General features: G+C 38.7%; 1 protein-coding gene across 2 annotated transcripts in view; it reads right to left on the bottom strand.

The window, feature by feature from the left end:
• Window positions 1–5,901, bottom strand: part of DIP-beta (Dpr-interacting protein beta) — a 74,772-nt gene extending 68,871 nt beyond the window's left edge. For both annotated transcript variants that reach the window (XM_032440488.2, XM_032440489.2), the window contains exon 1: window positions 5,739–5,901. The gene's annotated coding sequence lies outside the window, so the exon portion shown is untranslated. The remainder of the gene's footprint in view (window positions 1–5,738) is intronic.
• Window positions 5,902–19,180: the final 13,279 nt, after the last annotated feature.

The raw sequence follows: 19,180 nt of genomic DNA, 5'->3' as shown, positions 1-19,180 counted from the left end.
ATACCAGTCGGTTATATTAAATTCGTTTCTTTTTCCACAATTGTTGTCTAATGATTTTTTCAAAATATTCTATTGAGGCATTTTATTAGACTATTTTACATAAAACGCTTAGAAGTCCGATTAAAATATTTTATAGGGTATCTGCAAATTGTGCAATTTAAATTCTTTCGCTTTTTTCCAACAGCGTCTGACCTTTTATTTATTTTCTATATATTTAAGATTTACACTTAACTAGGATACACCTTATGCAGTGCCAATCACAGGGTATCTACAGGTCGTTTAGGTTAAGTCTATTTGCTTATATTTTCGCTGCAATTAGAGCTCCTTAATTATCAGTTTTTTGTTGCTGTTGCTGCCTCATTGTGAATTGTTTTGTTGCTGTGAATGCTTTTTGTTCGCCCAAATTCCAATGCACAATAGGGTATTGGAATATGGTACATGTGCTGGGGGGAGGCATAGCATCCTTATATGCGTATGCATCATACCCAACAATAGCAAAATCTCTTTCTCTCTCCCTGCCTTTTGTCGCTGATGCGTTTTTAATTGTGTTTATTTCCGCTTCGCTGTGACACGTCATTTATTAGCTGGCAATGCGTTTGCACCCTATTCCCCATTCCCCTACCCCTGCTCCCCCCTACCCCATCTCCAATTTCGCCCCTTCTTTTGGCTACGCCCCTTTAACCAGCCCGCTTACCATCCAGTTGCAATAAGCCAGCCTTTTGTTACCCCATATCGAGTTGTGATTTATATGCATTCGGTATATGCCAGGCCAAAAGAAAATAAAAATAAAACCAGAAAGTAAGTTTATCTGCGGCAAACCGAAGATTTAATACCCTTGTAGACTTTTGAATTCAGAATTGGCAGATAAGTGAGGAAAATAGTATGGAAAAAAGAATGTGTTGTCATCTAAAAGTCATTTCTCGAACGATTCTTCCCATATATATAGTAGAAAACTTGGCATATGAAAACTTAATTTTATACAGATCTATTTTATGGTAGCTATACGATATAGAGGGCCGATGTAGATAAGATTATAGGGGGCATAGAAAAACTTGCGAATGCAAAGTTTGATTAAGAAACATTGATAAACAAATGAGTTTTCCATAGAAGAATCTAGTTTCCTTTCCTCTGGCAGCTATATAATAGAGTAGGCCGATCAATATAGTAGTCCAGAAAGTCGGACCTATGCAATGTTCTCTGATTGAGAGACAAGTTTGCATACAAATAGATAGATATATAGATAATTAACTCGTCTGTTGAGGCTGATCAAAAATATATATACTCTATCGATTTGGCGATGTCTCCTTCTATGCGTTACACATTTCATAAGAAAGTTTGAATGCCCTCTGTAAGAGTATAAAAAACAAAACAGTTGCAAAAGCAGCTGCCCGGCCACAGAGGGCGCTCTTTGTTCTGCCGCATATTACGCATACGAAGCGTATAACATATAACATTTTCAGTTGTAATAAAAAAATATCATATAAAAAAATGCATAATTATAAAATGCCAAGAATGATCGAGCTTTCAATGACTGACTAGCAAATATCTTGGAAAATAGTTAAAGAATTGCTAAAATTTAAAATTTCAAGTTTTTCTAGCAAGGTTCTATAAAAAATGGGATTTGTTATCTCAGCTTTTTGCCATAGCCTTTGGTGTTATGCTTAAACTTAACTAATGTTGGTTTTGATACCAGTTTGATTGTGCATCTAGTTCTGTACTGTAATAGTTATTGCGACTCCAAAGAGACTGAAGTTTTGTTTGATTAACTCGATTCTAAAACCTAAATTTCAGCTATTTAGCTGAGTTAGAAGCTGAGTTCCTGGAGGTAAGCGCAGCTCTTGAATAGTTAAAGTGGACCAAAGAACACAACGAAATGTCACAAACATTTGTTCAACACTGTGATATGGCCTTTTTTACAGGGTATCAGCTGCTTTTGGGCGTGTTTAATCAAGACACAATATGGCAGCTAGAGTCAAGCATATGCAACTTGTTTTGTTTGCAGTTCACTTTAGCCATAGTTTACTGCAAGCTGTTGCTGTTGTTGTGCTCTCTTCTTCTTGTTGCGCCACAATTTCATCATAATTACAGTTGCCAGTTCTTTTGTTGCCATTTTACGCCTCAAATAATCAGCAGCAACTCTTTGAATTTGGGGGGCGTGGCATATAAGCAAATTGTTCAGCTTAGTTTTGGCCATCTTTTTTTGTTTTTCGTGCGTTAAACAAAACAAAAGGCTTAAACGAGCGACCGGCCCACACAAAATTTATGCTAATTTGTTTTTAATGCTTGTCGGATATCCTTGAGGCGCCGAGCCTGGCCGCGTATTCAAATTTAACGCCTCGCACACATATGGCAAGCAGCTACAACAACAACAACAACAACAACAACAACAACAACAACAACAACAACAACAACAACAACAACAACAACAAAAGCCCGCTGCCAATTTGTCTAATAAAGAAAATGAAAGCCGATGCATTGTTCAATTATCATTGCCAGTTTTTGGCCGTGCCGCATTATTCATCGTCTCCAATTTCCACACAAATTAACATGGGCAAAAAGGGTTAAGAGCTGGGAAGGGGGCATATCAGTATTTGTCGCGTTATAATTGCACAAATCGGTCATTCGATCAACGTGCGAGTGCTCATTAATTTTGCTTGCATAATCGATAACTCTTGTAATCGATAAGTTGCAATTAAATGCCACGAATGGTGGCAGGGGGCGGCAGGGGGCGGCAGGAGGCGTGGCCAGACATTGGCAAATGTTAAATGCAATTTTTGCGAACAAGTTTCATAAATTAAGTTTATTAATTGCGTAATCAGAGTAAAGTTCCGGCGTGAACTGGTTAGATTCTGAACAAGTTTTTCGCTTTAATCTGTCAGAGAGATATTAAATTTCAATTTTCAACATATTTATGAAGGATATCTATTATCATCATTTTTATTCTCATCAATCAAATAAGCTTGATTAAAGGTAACTCAAAATGGTTTAGTTTCAGGCCATCCTTTTTATGCTCCAATAACTCTTCATTCCGAAATGTCTATTTCATTAAGGGAGATATTTCCGTTGTCATTAGGTATATTGTTTCGAACTCCAGATATTTCGAAATGACTTGAAAGCTTACCGAATAAAGTTTTGAGTCAACAGTTTTGATATTTCCTAAAAAGGTCTTATGTAGGGCTTTGAAAATCAGTTTGAAGCGAATCGGACTTAAGTCTTAAAACTTTGCTCAACAAATATTTAAATCATATTTACCACCGACGAAGCGTAAATTGCTTGTGCTGTGCGAAGCATGTCTTTAATGAATTTTCATACAGATTCTTAGAAATTAATTTAAACCCGAAACTTGAGCCACGAAGTCGTTGACTTCCAATTTCCACCGAGGAGGAAAGTGTGAAACACCCCTCAAATTGATTTGAATAAAGATCTTTGGTGAAATGAGTTCGAGACAGAAAAAGTTTATCGACTTTTCCACACAATAAATGATTAAATTAAATAGATTTTTACTATAACAACAAATTAAAACCTTATTAGTTATTTGTTTTGGAATTATTATTAATAATAATGGAATATGTCATTAGCACTAAGTGTAAATTGGTTATAGTTATATGCAGTTATAGTTATTTCCGAAATCTCCATTTTCTATCATGACTAGATCTCAGACTTGCAAGCACTTCTATCAAGTCTCAAGCTAAAACACATTGAGAATTATAAGCAAGAAATGAAAGAAAATGTCAACAATCCAAATTATGTCTTCAATTTAGAAGCTCTATTTATAAAATATACTTTTAAATAGAGCTTCTGCATTTAAGACATATGGAATATAAATAGATATTATATAAAAAAGATATATATATATTTTTTTTCATAAATATAAACAAACTAATTGAATTGTTCTTCTATTTAAATAGCTTTGACAAACTAAATTTACAAATGTATGATATTTTTTATATAGTTTTTTTTATATATATTTTTTATTTTGAAAATTGGTTTATTTAAAAAACGTTTCGAAAAGCTGGGAAAAAAGTGCATTAAGAAAATGCAGTTGCCTTAAAGAGTAAAAGGATTCGCAGGCTTTTTTCTTTTTTCTTTTTCATTATGTAATTTAATAATAATGCACTTTACACACGCACACACATGCACACACACACAAGCATTTTGCAAGTGGCGACTGCGTAAAAAATGATTTAATTAATTAATTTTCATTAAAAAGACGACAAAGTGCGACGGACTAACGCCACAAGCGTTGCGACTGTTGCGATGTCCTGCAGCAGATAAACACAAAAAAAAAACCCAAAAAAAAAAGAAACAACAAAAAGAGGAAACTTCAGCAAAATAATAACAACAACAAAAACAACAGGAAAAACCGGAAAAACTGTGAACGTATTTGAGTTGCGAGAGGAGCAGCTGCTGCTGCTGCTTCGGCTCCTGAAACTCTTTCGTCCTGCTGTCAGTCTGCCTGTCATTTACAATTTTAATCTCGTTGTGCAGTTTAGCCTAAGTTGGCAACAGGATAATGAGCACAAGTCCCCTACCCAACACTGCAAATGCAGCCCTGCAACATGCTCAGCATGAAATAGTCAGAGAGAAGGAGAGGGAGTGGGTGAGAGAAGGGGGGTGGGGGGGGGGGGGGGTCTGTAATTAAAGACGCGTGCCAAAAAGTACGCAGCACATGCAGGACACCTGGCAGGACAGCCAAAAGAGCACGGGCCAAGTTTTAAAACGAGCGCAAATTTTCATGGCTAATAAATCACTTTTAATATTAATAAAACATAAATCACAGCGACTAAAAACTTGACAAGAACGCGCCGGCTCTGCTGATAGAGCGTGAAGAAGGGAAAGGGGGCAAAGGGGTCGGTGACGTTAACGAAGACGGTTGCGGAGGCGGAGGCGTGTCCATAACTGAAGCCTTTTGTCTGGGCGGCCCACTCACAAAAAGTCGAAAAAGTTTTTCGCACACCTTTTGAAATTCGCGCAGAGCACGGCTTAGAATGGATGAAGACAATAACAAGCTCCGGGCTGATCCCAGAGTTGGGCGGGCCGGATAACTTTTAATTTTTAAATAGAGTTCAGTGTTCAGTGTTCAGTGTTGGGCAATGCAGTTGCAATGAGTTAAATATTTTCAAACTGGCGTTAAGCAATAAGCAATGATCTAAAATCTAAGATGTAGAAAGATGCTTGGCAGATAATGTCTGAGAAAAAGACAAGTGTGGCATTTTGATATCACAATATCAATAAATCATCTCAGTATTTACAATTTAGACTACTCCTAAGAAGGAATTTTCCTTAAGAAAGTGAAATATAGGAAGGTAGCTCTGTGAAAAGCGACAAGAGTTTGTAATAGTTATAGCAGATCTTGAAAAGCTTCCACATGTGTTTTTCACATATATTTTACCCGCGTATCAAACCTAATGTTCGCCGAACCAGGAAAATACATTTGCAATTTGAACAATTTCATAGCCAAAAAAAAAGTACTAAAAATTGGCAGAGTAAAAATTTATTTCAAATGCTACACGCCATTCACGTCTAGCGCATTCACAATATGCCACATAATTTTTATAGAACAACAAGAAAATAAAAAAAGTTCAAATTTTCTCAATCCCCAAATCTGCTATTAAATACATTGCAATATTTATTATATAATTATCACAAATATTAACTATTTTAAAGTATTTTCAATAGAATTCAAATTGTTTCTACATTACCAAACACTGCTAAAACAAACACAACACTTTAATTACCTTTTGCCCACGAGGCTACACGTTTTTCAACACTTTTTCTGTTATTTATTGCCAACAGAAATTCTTGTTAAAAAAAAAAAAAGAAAAACCAAACAACTTTAAAGCACTTGAAAAAAAATTCGATACAATTTAAATCTTTTTCAAGCTTTTCAACACTTTTCAAAAATGGTTTTATCGACACTTTTTCTGCCCCTCGATTCGGTTTGATGTTGATTTGAAATTTCTATTCGAAATCTTTGTCAAATCATTTTTCGTAACGGTCAACGACTGAAACGTTTAACGGCGACAAATGTCTAACGTCTAACGGTAATCGCTCGTTCTTTGCGATTCTTCAATTGAGCTGAGAAACTGGGGTTTGTTCTTGGAGCCCAACGACCGACCGACCGACGCGCTAGGAAGTTGCCCGAGCACTGAACGCGGCTCGCATTGGGCCAGCGCACAGGCAACAGCACAGGATAAGAACCAGCAGGACCTAACACAACTCGCATGTCCTTCGGCTGGCCAACGAGCCGCGGCCAAACAAAGCGCACGAAGCTCAAAATTGGCACACGAAGCCAAGGCGATACCGTTAACCGAACCCGCATTGCCCACATCTGCCGATTGCCAACACCGAATGCCCGGCAACTTGTTGCCAGCAACATCTTGTGTTGCCAGCAACATTACAAATAAATCCGTCAAATTGACTTGCAATACGGCTTTACTTTCGTAGCTTTAGGTTAATTTTGTTAAGGATTTTTATAGGGAATGTAGGCATATGTATATGTGTAGACATGTACGTATACTTATCTGGGATTATAATTCTTACTTATTAACATTCTTTACTTAAAGTATTTCTGTCAGTATTGTACTTGGCAAATATTTCATTTCAAGTCAATGTTTCTAATCATGAGAAGCTCCTTTCTCTCTCACTTCCGCAGTACAGCTATTTCTAGTGAAATCTTGTGTTAAGCATTTTATGATTCCCATTTTATTTTTTGTTACGTACGATACATATTTGATTAAATATAATTAAAGCACATAAGAAATATTGTATTTTTTAAGAAAATCACATTTATTCTCTTCCGATTTTATTAGAACTTATAACGGCATTTTTCTTTAAGTGTAGTTGCTTGGAATTTTGATTAAAATCAGGAGTCTTATATTTTTCTTATAAGAATATTTTTATTCAAGAATCGCCTTTGGTATTGCATCCGTCGTTCTATCTATCTATACATCTATATCTGTCTATCTATTCATCTAACTCTTCATGTATCTATCTATCTACATATATATCTAACTAAATGACTATCTGTTTGTATATCTATATATCTGTCCATCTATCTAGCTTTCTATCCATCAATCAATTTATCTATCTATCCATCTATCTCCATATATACCTATCTTTCAACACATCTATCATACATCTTTATTTCATCTATTTATCTCTCTACCTATCATTAATCCATATTTTATCCAACGTGAACTAGATTAGTATATAGAGGATCTTTCTTGGTACTCATTGTTGTGTCAATTTCTTAAAGAAAAAATAGGTTGAATCGGAGCCAGATATTTATTTTGAAATAAGTTAAATGAATTGCAAAACTTTAAAGTATTTATTTGACAAAATATTTGTTGAGCTTAAAGCGAGATTTATTGTGGGACTTTCATAGAAATTGCATATTCAATTGGATGGAATAGATTATGACTGATTTCAGTATTGTCGAATGCTGTCAACGGTTGGCTTTTATCCAATATTTCCAAGCGCCTGAATCCGTCAATAGGCTCGTCTGTAGCTCGTCTAACCGCATTACCTTTTAGTGTAACATGTTTCAATTAAGTTTCGCACATGTTCGTCGAGTAGCGTCGAGGAGCCTAAACAAGCCAAGTTAAAAGCCAAGTTTCAATTGCTTTTGCTGCCAAAATATAATTAAAAACGCCGCCTTCGCCGAAAGCAAGTGTCTCGAGCGTGTGAATACCCTGCAAATAAATATATAAAGCTTAATATAGATAAATAATAGATAATAATAAATAACAATATATAATAAAGAGTGGTTTACAAGAACTCTATAGATTCTATTAAATGGAATATGATTGTTGAGTCAATATTTCCGATTTTTTTCGGAAAGATATATCTATTTATTTTCTGTATACCCATTATGAAAATTTTGGCGTTGTATATAGAATGTGCTGAAAATTATTTGAACCAAGTTTCAAAGATATATAAATAAAAAATGTTGAGTATGTTACTTAGATTCGAATTGTCTCACAATTACTCAGATAAAAAGATATTGTTTTTGTTCCGAAAATCTCTCTCGCATATTTCGCCTAACTGCCAATATAGCCTGTTTGATTGATTAACAGGGTATAATAGTTGCGGCTTTTGCAATCAAAGACACTTTGCGCCAGACAACATTTGTAACGCGTAACCCCTCTCAATAGCAAGCCTCCCCCCTCTCACCACCCACTCTCCGTCCATCCCTATCGATAAAACGCCATTTATGGCCCGACTGTAACCCGTTCCCTTACGTAGTACTTATTCAGTGCATCTTTCAGTACATCACTTTAACAAATCAAGTAGACCAATAGACTCTGTCTTTATTCCCTTCCACGCCCCCTTTCCCGCCCCTCCTCGTCCCACTCTACGGCTCATGTGTGGCAAAGCACTTTTGCTGCTTGTTTTAATGAAATTCATTGCGTCGCTGTCAACGTCGCTGCTGGCGCCGCTGCTGGCGCCGCTGCTGGCGTCGCTGCCTTTTACCAAATGAACATGAAAATGTTGCGTTAATGCAAAGATGGCATCACGACAGCAGCGACGCCTCCAATGAGTATCTAAAAACCCCGAGCAGCCCGAGCAGCAGAGCCCACTTTCATGCTTCATAAGTGAAATTCATTTGACACGCCCCTCCCCCCGGCTCAACGACCCACCCGTACGCCCACAGGCTGCGTTGATTTTAATGAAATGTCATCAACTTTGAGGTGTTTATTGCGCTGCGAACAAGAGTTCGAGGAGCAGGCTTTTCAGATGGCGCAACCCTTTGAGACAGCCGTCGAACCCTGAAAAGCCTCCAGCCAGTAAGAAAGATGAAGATATTTTTTCGGTCTAGTCCCGAAGACCTAATACCCTTGCAGCTGTGCAGTAACTAATTAGCTCCAATTCTTACCTCTCTTACTCGCTTGAAAGTATTTTGTTTAAGATTCGATTCCTTCTTAATGGAAATGGGTCTGAAATATTTGGTGGATAATGATATTTAGGAAAATTCAAAATTCAAAAATGATTTGAAAGTTGAAAGAAACTATTTTCAAATTTCGACAAAATAAATACGCGATATTGAGAGTTTCACCCGGGTGGATTTAAATTGTGTACGGGCGGGAAATGGGTGAGAACGCTATTTATAGAACATTTAAGCACAAAACTTGAGACACTTGATAACAGATATCTTATGTGACATCCCAGCTGAATCAAGCATATATGCTATATACAGTAAATGGAACAGTCATTACAAAAGTTATCTTTTGAAAAGCTCTCTTTCAGTTGTGTCTATAAAAACAGAATTAATTATAAAAAACAGAATTAATTAAATTTAATAATAATAATAGATCAAGTTTCAAATAAAAGAATTTCAGATTCATGCATAAATATAATTCCAGAGAACATATAAAACCACATTTTGCTATGCTAAATGTGTAACAGAATTGTGAGCAAAATATAAATACTCTCGGCGAAGGGTATTAAAATAATCTTGGAGTCTTAATGTCAACCTACGCACAGCTTTATGTGGTGGGAAGTGGGTAGGGGGGGGGGGGGGGGGTCTGTGGGTTCAGGTATTGCCTTTGCAGGCTGGCAAAACATTTTCATGTATCATAAATTGTCTAACACTTAAAAAGTGATTACGTGTGCGACTTCCCAACACAGTTCGTTAGAGGGAGGGGGAGGGGGCCCAGCCCGGATCGGTACATCAATTAATAGACTCGGCAGGAAAAGTGTGTGTGTGTGTGTGTGTGTGTGTGTGTGTAAGGGGGAGGGGAGGGGGGGGTGTAGAGGGGTTTTAGTTAGTTAGTTGCCACTTTAGATAAACAAATTTTGTGCAAGTTGTTAACTTTAACGATGACTCATTAATTTTGTGGATTTAGCAAGCGCTATGCCACAGATATTCACATGCCCAGATACTCTTGCCGCCCGCATCCTTTGGCTAAAGCGTTCTGTTTGTCTTGCCAAACAAATCATAATCTCAGACCCGAGCGAAAACCTTGGCACAAGCTAAATTTTCAATTCAAATTCTCAAATACCCAAATGAAGACAACAAAAGTTTAATTTATTTTTTTTTTTGAGCCAGTTGTTGTTGCTCTTCTTCTTCCTGTTGATGACAGCAATTCACAATGCAATGCTTGAACAATTGTGAACTGAATTGGGAACTGAACAAACCCAAATCGGTCACACTCTTTTTACTAGACAGACGATTTTTCGGCTGTGCTGCGATTGCCTGTTGCTAAGTTCTTGGTGTGAATACGCAGCTACTTGTCCAAATAAATAAGTTAATAATGTTTTTGAGACTAAAAATCATTTTGAAGAGCGCAAGTGATAAAAGCTGCGTTTTTCTGGATACTCTTGTATGAGACGAGTTTTGTTTTCCAAAATATTTTCCTATTCTCTCTTCAAAAGGTAAACGTGTACAAGGCTATTAAAGGCCTACTTTCTCGTTAAACTCTCCGTTTTGTGTTTTTTGACCCCAACTGAAATTACACGTTTTATAATAATAATTAAAAGAGTTAAAATGCATGGGCATTTCGGCTGAGGTGTGCTTGTGCGTGTATGTGTTCGTTTGTGTGTGTTGCGAGTTGAAACGTGTTTGCAACATTGCAACATTGTTTGCTTTGTGCTTGTACTTCAAACACCATCGCTCCCATCCCCATTCCCGACCCCCTTCCCCTGCATGGATCTACGCTCGTTTTGTTTGCCAGCTTTTTGGTGTTGTTCGACAAATCGCTACAAAATGTAACTACTTAACAGCGTCAACAATGCCTGAGCAGCAGCAGGCACCCTCAGAGAAGGTGGTGGGATGAGCAAGGGTGGGGCGGGGGGTCAGTTGAGAAGAAGGGGAGGGAGCTAGCGAGCGGCGATTGTCAGGCGGGTTGGGTTGACGGTCGGCCTGGCAAATTAAGGAATTTTCAGTGCAAACACAAACACAAAGCGAAAAACCTGCAAGTCACGCAACAATCATTTGCCCCAGGGGTCAGGCAAAGGGACGTGGCGGACGATGGGTGGCGGGGGGTGAGGTGTGCAGGTGACAGGCCACAGAGCAGTGCAGACACGAAACCCAACTGGCGTTGCGTCGCATGTCCATCAATGAAAATATATACATATATATATATATGTTGAACAGCAAACGTTGCCCAACACTGGACGTGCGGGTTGGGGGCGGGTGCTGCTTTATTATTTCTTATTGAATAATTATGGCTCATTTGGGGGCGCGAGTTGGTTGTGGGCGTGACAGCGATAACATCACATCAAATGGCCACAAGCGTCAACGGGCCAGAGCTGCATGAGGGTGGTGGGGAGAGGGAGGGGGGAGATATGGGTTGGGGGGCGTGGCTGTGTACGCTTCACGTGCTTATCGCGTTTCCGTTGCTTCATTTAAAAGTTAATGACTGCTTTCAGTGCCCAGCTGTGCAGGACGTGCCATCCAGGCCGCAGGACATGACCAGACCCCCCCCCCCCCCCCCCACACCACTCTTCACCCACGCCTCTGGCGCATTCAACATTGACATTGGTGCGGGCCTTTGGCATGTCACCAGGCAGCTAAATTGATTAGCTTTCAAAAAGAAAAAAAAAAATTAAGTAAATCAACATAAAACCTAAAAAAAAAAGCTGTAAAAATCTTTTAAAAAAAAATGAGAGGCGCGAAAAATCATTGCAGCTATTTAAACATTTCGAACGGCTGGAATTTTTGTTTTGGGAAAAGTGCGAAACGTTTTCGATGCCCTGCCAAACGAAAGTATATGTTTCTTTTGAGATTAATTAAGTGTATAATATAATCGGAAAATAGATATTGTAATTTACGCAAATCTCGTTAAATCTCGATGGGATTTGTAGGAATTTGATCGACCTTTGTTTAAAATTGCAGTCTGAAGCTCTAATAGAGATCCTTATTACTGGTAAATTATACATTAGGACTGAAGGCTAGATCGATTCGGCTTTTCATGTATATAGTATATATATTCTAGATCAGTCGAGTCAAACAGTGACAAAGATTGAATATAGTCTTTTTGTTTCTCTTGTATCTCACATATTCTGCTTTTAAGGATATCTTGACCAAGTTCCGCAATTACAAACCTTCAAAATACTTTCTCCACATTTTTTGCAAAGTTCTGTCCCGCCAAGGGTAATTACTCTTCGGCGTGCCGCAGAAGGATCCTTAGTTTTTTCCGTTTTTTTTTTTTCTTTCTTTATTAAAAGTCACGCAACAATTGACGAGGAGGAACCAACAGCTCCTTCGGCTTCTGTCCCTGTCCCTGGAGTCTGTCACATTTGTTATCTATCAATCTACCCTTCTCTCTCTCTCTGTTTCTCTCTCTTTGCTTCTCTAATTCTCTCGCTCTCTTCCGCAATGAGCCTTGAAAGCGAAAGTAACATTGTTGTGGTCAGCTATCTCTCTCTCTCCCACTCTCACTGTATTTCTCCTCTCTCGCCCTCTCCAACTCTCTTGTCGCAAATCGCATTAATGTCGCTTGTCTTGCCTGCTGTTGGCTATCAAAGGCAAATGTTATTGAATCATTAACACCTCGGTGCCACCGCCCCTCCCAGCCCCGGCTCGTCCACCTGCGTGGCCAACTTATGGAAAAAGAGGAACAGAAGCTAAAAAAAAAAAGAAGAAAAAATGATGCCATAAAGTTTATTAGAAGTCGCTTAATGGCAACGGATGTACGAGTTTATTACAATTTGTAACGAGAGCTCTCAAAGGCTGTTGATTTACATACAAATACACACACACACATACACACATACACACACCTACACTCAATTGGTGTGAGGGCCTAAACGGGCGTAGGCGTCCCGCTGGGCGTGGCTGACAACGGAGCACATATAAAATATGCAGCAGTCGCGTGTCTTTTTTCAATAAATACTTGCCAAAAGCGACTGCCCCGCCAAATGCTTCGTTAAGTGGAACGAACGAGCGCTTAAGGCAACAGCTCTGACTGATTGACTGTGAGATACCCTCTAAACAGAGCTGGACAGCAACAGTGTAGTATATGCTGAGAGCTGACGACAAAACTGGGTCGATTGTAAGAAGCGCTGATCGACTATCAAATACTTTGTTATAAAGCAGGATTCACAAAGAAGAAGAACAACAACTAAAACAAACGACAGCTGCTCAACTATGATATACCCTCTAAAAAATGCAGCACCTTAAGTCTGTCCCTTAAAGTTGAGCTTGAGTCTTGCACATTATTTTATTATCCTTGAGAAAGAGAATAGAAAAATTATGATGGCTCGACTATTAAACACCCCGTAATGCGGTAAAATTCACGCGAAAGGCAGATAAATGTGATGAGATAAGAAAATACTAGAGTATTATATAAAACCTATTATGTTTGTTATAAATAATAATCTATTGTTAAAGGTCGTTTATACCCACTAATGTCATAGTACAGACCAATAAATGCCAAATGAAGCAACTTAACTCTGAGGCTGACAAGTCCGCCATTTGATCAAATACATAAATGCCTTAGATGGAGAGCTTAAGAGCCGCCAATAGGTCTGCTAAGACCACGATAAATCATTATGTTGCACGAAAAATTGTTGTGAGAGGTTGACCTGAGATTTATGCCCTTATAAGATTTTAACAAAAAATTAAATGTTTGACACAAAATTCGTATCAGATCAATCTAGAGAATAACTATTATATAATTATCGATTTCGAAAGGCAATTTGCTTGTCAAAACAATTTAAAAATCTTGCCAGATGCGGCGGGGTTCGAGTTAAAGATGCCCTATACTCTGAATTGACATAAAATTCGTTTTATAGAAAATAATAAGAGCCACAGTTAATGTCATTGGGTCTTGTTGTCTCTAAGCCAAGCGTGGTCCATGGGTCCGTTTCTGTTATACATCCGTCTGTTATACATCCGTCTATTATACATCAGTCTTTCATACATCCGTCTGTTATACATTTGTCTGTTATACGAACCAATTTGAGAATGTCAAACGTTTTAGCAGACTTATATCTATCAGTTATACGTATAACACATCTAACCTATTTGAATACGTATACGTTTAGAGTCTGAGTCTGTTATACATATATCCTGTCTATTTGTTCGATTTACATCTGTCTGTTTTACATATTGTCAGACCGTTTTGAGTCCGTTTAACATTTAGGTAGACCGTTTTAAGTCTATTATAAGTATAACAGGCCTGTCGGTATAAGGAAGGGGTCTAACTGTAATACGTTATACATGGCTTTGTCTGTCATACGTCCATCTGTTACGTACAGACAGACCTATTTATGTCTGTTAAACGTATAACACGTTAATCTCAAATAGAATTGAACGTTTGAGCTGAGCCGGCTAAAATCCAAATTGAACCAAATTTTAAAAGCTTATAAATTATGGACAACTAAATACTACCAAATACCTCAAGTTAAAGGAAAAGCCTTCAGTTTCAAAAAATAAATAAATAAATAAACCGATGGGATTGGTGAAAACTAGAGTTGTCCCTTAAAACCTTTGCTACGAATCTCAGCAAAATGGAATGTGTTGAAGTCACACAAGCCCCAACCTATTCTTTCTGTGCCCAAATGTAGCAAAACTTGCAGCTCGTCATGGTGAAAGGCGTATGGCAAAGTAGGAAAAAGGGCCAGGACATGAAATCACTGGGCAGAGTCATGTATTTTGATGAGCCATCCCGCGGCCAGCGTGTCGCGACTTTCTCGAGGAGCTGGCAACGTTTTAAATGTTGCCAACAATTTTTAAGTACCGCAAACTGACGCAAACTGAAGACAGCTATGGAAGAGCGTAGTGGAGGAAAGGGCTGGGTCATAACAAATTCGGTAAACGGCGGGGGGTGGGACCACTCACTGGGCGCCGGGCTGGAGCTTGGGTCGTTGCCGACGCACGCTTAAGCATAAGTACTTCCGACTTTAAAAGGATGTCACATCCGGTTTTGGCTGTCGAGCGTGAAGCGCAGTCCAGCGACGCGATAAGAGGCAACACACCAACACACACACCGACACACACACACACACACACAGAGGCAAAAGCAACACGAAATTTGTGGCAAGTGCGGCAATTCAAGGTGCAACTTGACTTGCTTGCAAGGGCTTCAAAGGCGACCACCCGGCCGTTGCAAGCATTTATTCGCACTAGCCGCATGGCAATGCAGCTGAATCGCTTGCACAGCTGGTCACACTTTTGTGGTGGCATATTGTGTCCAAACGCGGCTTTCAGTGTTGCTGAATGTGAAAATGATTTGAGGTGTTAAGTAAATATGGCAGGAAAATTATTCAAAGTGCAATTAAGTGGGGGAATTGGTTGGATTAAGTGTTACTGCCAGTGTGACCAAATTCATTCGTCAGTGTTGCATAATTTCGCTTAAGAACTAATGCTAAAAGTTGTTTAAAAATGCCGTATACAAAATTAATTTAAACATGTTTCAAATGTAAAAACATGTTCAGTTCCGTGTAGTGAAAATTTAAAAAGGCAAAGTGAGACAGAAATCTTTATTTACCATTGTGCGCTGGTCACACTGAATATTAATGCACTGTTGTTGAATACCAACATCTTCTGCTCCATGATGATGTGTTTGGATTGCAACGATTTATAATTTACTACTTGACATAACTCCCAAGAGGTTGGTCACACTGATTCTAACAATGTGACCAAACGTTTGCCCCTGCAGTGTTGTCAAATGTCAGCTGGTAAATCAAAAAAAAAAAAGAAATCGTGACTAATGAAGATGTTGAGAGCTGTAACGAGTATGGGAACACGGCATACGGACTACGGAATACGTAATACGGTATACGGATTTGGTCTTTCGTGATTTGGGATGGGAAACAATGGTTGACAGGGCAGACAATGCCTGATGCTGACATTTATGTAGACATAACAACTGCAAAATTGTTCTAAGCGGCGGCAATGACAATAGAAAAAGTCAAGCTCCCTCTCCCCTCCCCCCTTCTCGCTTACTCTCCCCACACTCGACAAACCAGCTCAAACACCCACTGAACGGGGCTTAGGCCATAAAAGTTGGCAGCATGTGAGAAGCGACCAAGATTGATGAAAAAGCGCCAGCAAAAACAATAAAATGTATCTGAGGCATAAAAAACAAAAAAAAAAGGCGACCGAGCTGTAAATGTATATGTAACTGTAACTGCATCTTTGTAACTGTATCTGTATCTGTATCTGTAACTGTATCTGTATCTGTATCTCTGGCTGTATCTGTATCTGCAGCTTGCATCTGCGACAATAAGCGCAAAAGGAACTGCACGAAAAAAAAGCGATTGCACTGGAGATAAAAAAGCAGTGAAAAAGAAGCGCAAAGTAAAATAACTAAGAGGGCACAAATTGAGAGTGCCCGACTGCGTGATACCCTGCATGAAGCATGCACACATTAAAGCAGATATTCCAGTATAAAAATATTCTGGATTAGTCCTGGCTATGGGAGGATTTTGGTGTCCCTTCGAGATATGCTAATGAGAAAAGCTTGTCGATAATTATCGATGTTAAGTGAAATATGGATAAAGTTTATCTGCTCGAGAGAAAATATATTCAAAATTGTTGACAGAGGGATGCACTCAATTTTACGGACTAGTCCTGCATACATTCGCCTGGCTACAGGGTATACAGGATGGGCGGGCAACAGAGCATTGCGAATGATGGCAGTGGAAATCGTCATTCGGAATGAGAGCGAGATGCCGCTGATGGGGACGATGCTGCGATGGCTCCCGATTGTGGCTGAAACAATACATTTGACAAAAATGGAGTCAACTGCAACTGCAGCAGTCACACATTGCACAAAGGATGTGGCGCTAGAGCGGCAGGCCAACGTATGTGGCGGGTTTGCTGGGCAAAAGGGCGTGGCGATGAGGAAGGGGGTTGAGGGGTGGGGGGAGGGGTCAGAGAATGGGACAATGTCGCCGCATAATATGTGTTAAGCCAAAAGGATTTGTTATTCGAAACCGAGCGAAAAGATAAATAAACAAAAGCTGCTTCTTGCCTCCTGCTGTCAAGCATCCTTTGCATCCCAGCTACCCTCATGGTGGGCGTGCGGTAGGTCCGGCTGCGGTTCCAAGGATGCGGCAGCAGGAAAAAAAAAAGAAAAGGAAAATAGGAAACCAGAAAATTTTTAATAAGTGCCACAATGCAGAAGGATAAAAAGAAGAAGCAGCAGGCAGTCAGCCAGCCAGGCAAAGCTCGGGCAGCCGTTGCAATAATGAATGCCCGCTGCTCGGACAAACACATACCAACACACACACACACACACACACACACACACACATGGTGGTATTAGATAGCAGCCAGAGGCCAAAACCCCAATCCCGAACGTAACGTCAGCCAAACGTTTTGACTGACATGAAATGCACAAGAGCACAAGAAAATAATCCAAATTCTAGCCGTAAAGGATGGGCGAACAAATCACCAAAGAGTCAAGTGTGAATAGATCACCATAAAAAGAAATAATATATATAAATCACTATTTAATCAGAGCAACATGTATAGATCATGGGCGCTAAGCAACTGACGTCGAGACAACTGCCATGACAGGAGAAAAATTCACGAATGCAAGATTAATAAGAAACTGAGCAGCTATAAATGCTGGCGCAAGTGTCTTTAAAACAGCAAATGAAACATTTGCAAATAGGAGCGAAGGAAGGAATCGCTAGACTATTGAATTCTAAATTTCCAACGCTAACTGTAAAGCTGTAAAATTATCTGCCAATAAAACGATTACGAATGAAAGCCACATAAAGGAATTGAGCAATTCTAAGTAATTGTAAATTCGCGAGAGCGTGTAACTGTGTGAGCACAAGTATTGACATTGAGGAACTTTGCGAATGCGACGCAAAGAGGAGAACGTAAATACGCTGTCTACGTATGTCGCAGTCGGCGCAGTCGGTGAAGTGTTTACGAATCAACGTGCAACAAAAAGGAATTGATAATGTGCAGAAGCCGAAAACTTGAAAGGAAATCGTGTACGAATGCAATACAAAGCAATTGTAGTTCAAGAAGCATTTGAACCGTGTGCTCAATAAAAAAATCACAATAGAAATGGAATATAAAAAAAATATATACATAAAGATATATGAAGGATAAAGAGGGCAACGGCAACAAATGCAAAATTCAAATAACAACAACAATCAACGAGAACATTTGCCGAACAGCTGCAGCAGCAGCAAACGGCGAACGGAATTGCAAAGTGAAAACAATTTGTGCACAATTTTAATAACTCACATTCACATTTTGTGGCCACATTTCGACTGGCACTTAAAATGAAAATAAACTGAGGAAGTGAAAAAAACAAGAATACAGCTAAAAGTAAAGGCAATGCGATCAAGAAAGAAATAACATGCAGGCCAATTAAAATGAACCAATTGAAATGGCAATGGAATGCTATACGTGAAAACGGCTTTCTACTTTTATCGAAAATTAAAAGTGCAACCGAAAAAACAAAAAACGATTCATTGTGAATCAATTTAGCAGAAAATTGTTTTAGAAATTCGCTTATTATTAAGTTAAGATAAGTTAGATTTTTTTGATTTTAGGATTATATGTCAGGTAAGCCCCGCTACTATGTCTATAAATATTGTAGAACTATGGAAATATTATTATTTATTTATTTATTCATTACTCAAAACTTATATCTTAATTTACGAATTATCGTATTAAGTCTATGAACTGTAACTGTTCGCTGCACAAATTCCACCCGTAAGTGTGGAATATTGGTGGAAAACGCTACATTTAACCTTTTTGTTTCCCATGCAAACGGCATACAATTATTGCACTTTCAAAGAACATTGTGAAAACTTTGTCCACTATATTTTTCGCCAATCTTTTGGAAATATACTTCCGTTGAATAAAAAATACGGAACTAAGTTTGTCTGAAGGCAAATTTATTGTTGCGCTTCAAGTCAAATGTCTGAAATGGGCGAAAATTAGGAGAAGTGTATAAAGGGTATATAAAGAAGTGTGTAAGGGTATTTGCGGTGCGATTTGATAAATAGTCGGACGCATGTTTTTTTTTTTCAAATTGTTCCATATTGATGTAAACAATCAATATTTTTTAAAAATTAATAACATATGAAATGCTCTGTAATAATATGGTGATTAATGCATGACACATCACACCACACACACACCACACACACAACACACACAACACACACACACACACACACACACAACACACACAAATACACGCACACGCGTGGGCTGGCTGTGATTTTTTGGGATCGTTTCGTAATTTTGTAAATT

Source organism: Drosophila virilis, chromosome X (genome assembly GCF_030788295.1).
Source record: "Drosophila virilis strain 15010-1051.87 chromosome X, Dvir_AGI_RSII-ME, whole genome shotgun sequence".
In the NCBI taxonomy this organism is placed as follows: Eukaryota; Metazoa; Arthropoda; class Insecta; order Diptera; family Drosophilidae; genus Drosophila; species Drosophila virilis.
Note: the sequence above shows the minus strand (reverse complement) of the source record. Positions and strands in the feature narration are given on the sequence as shown.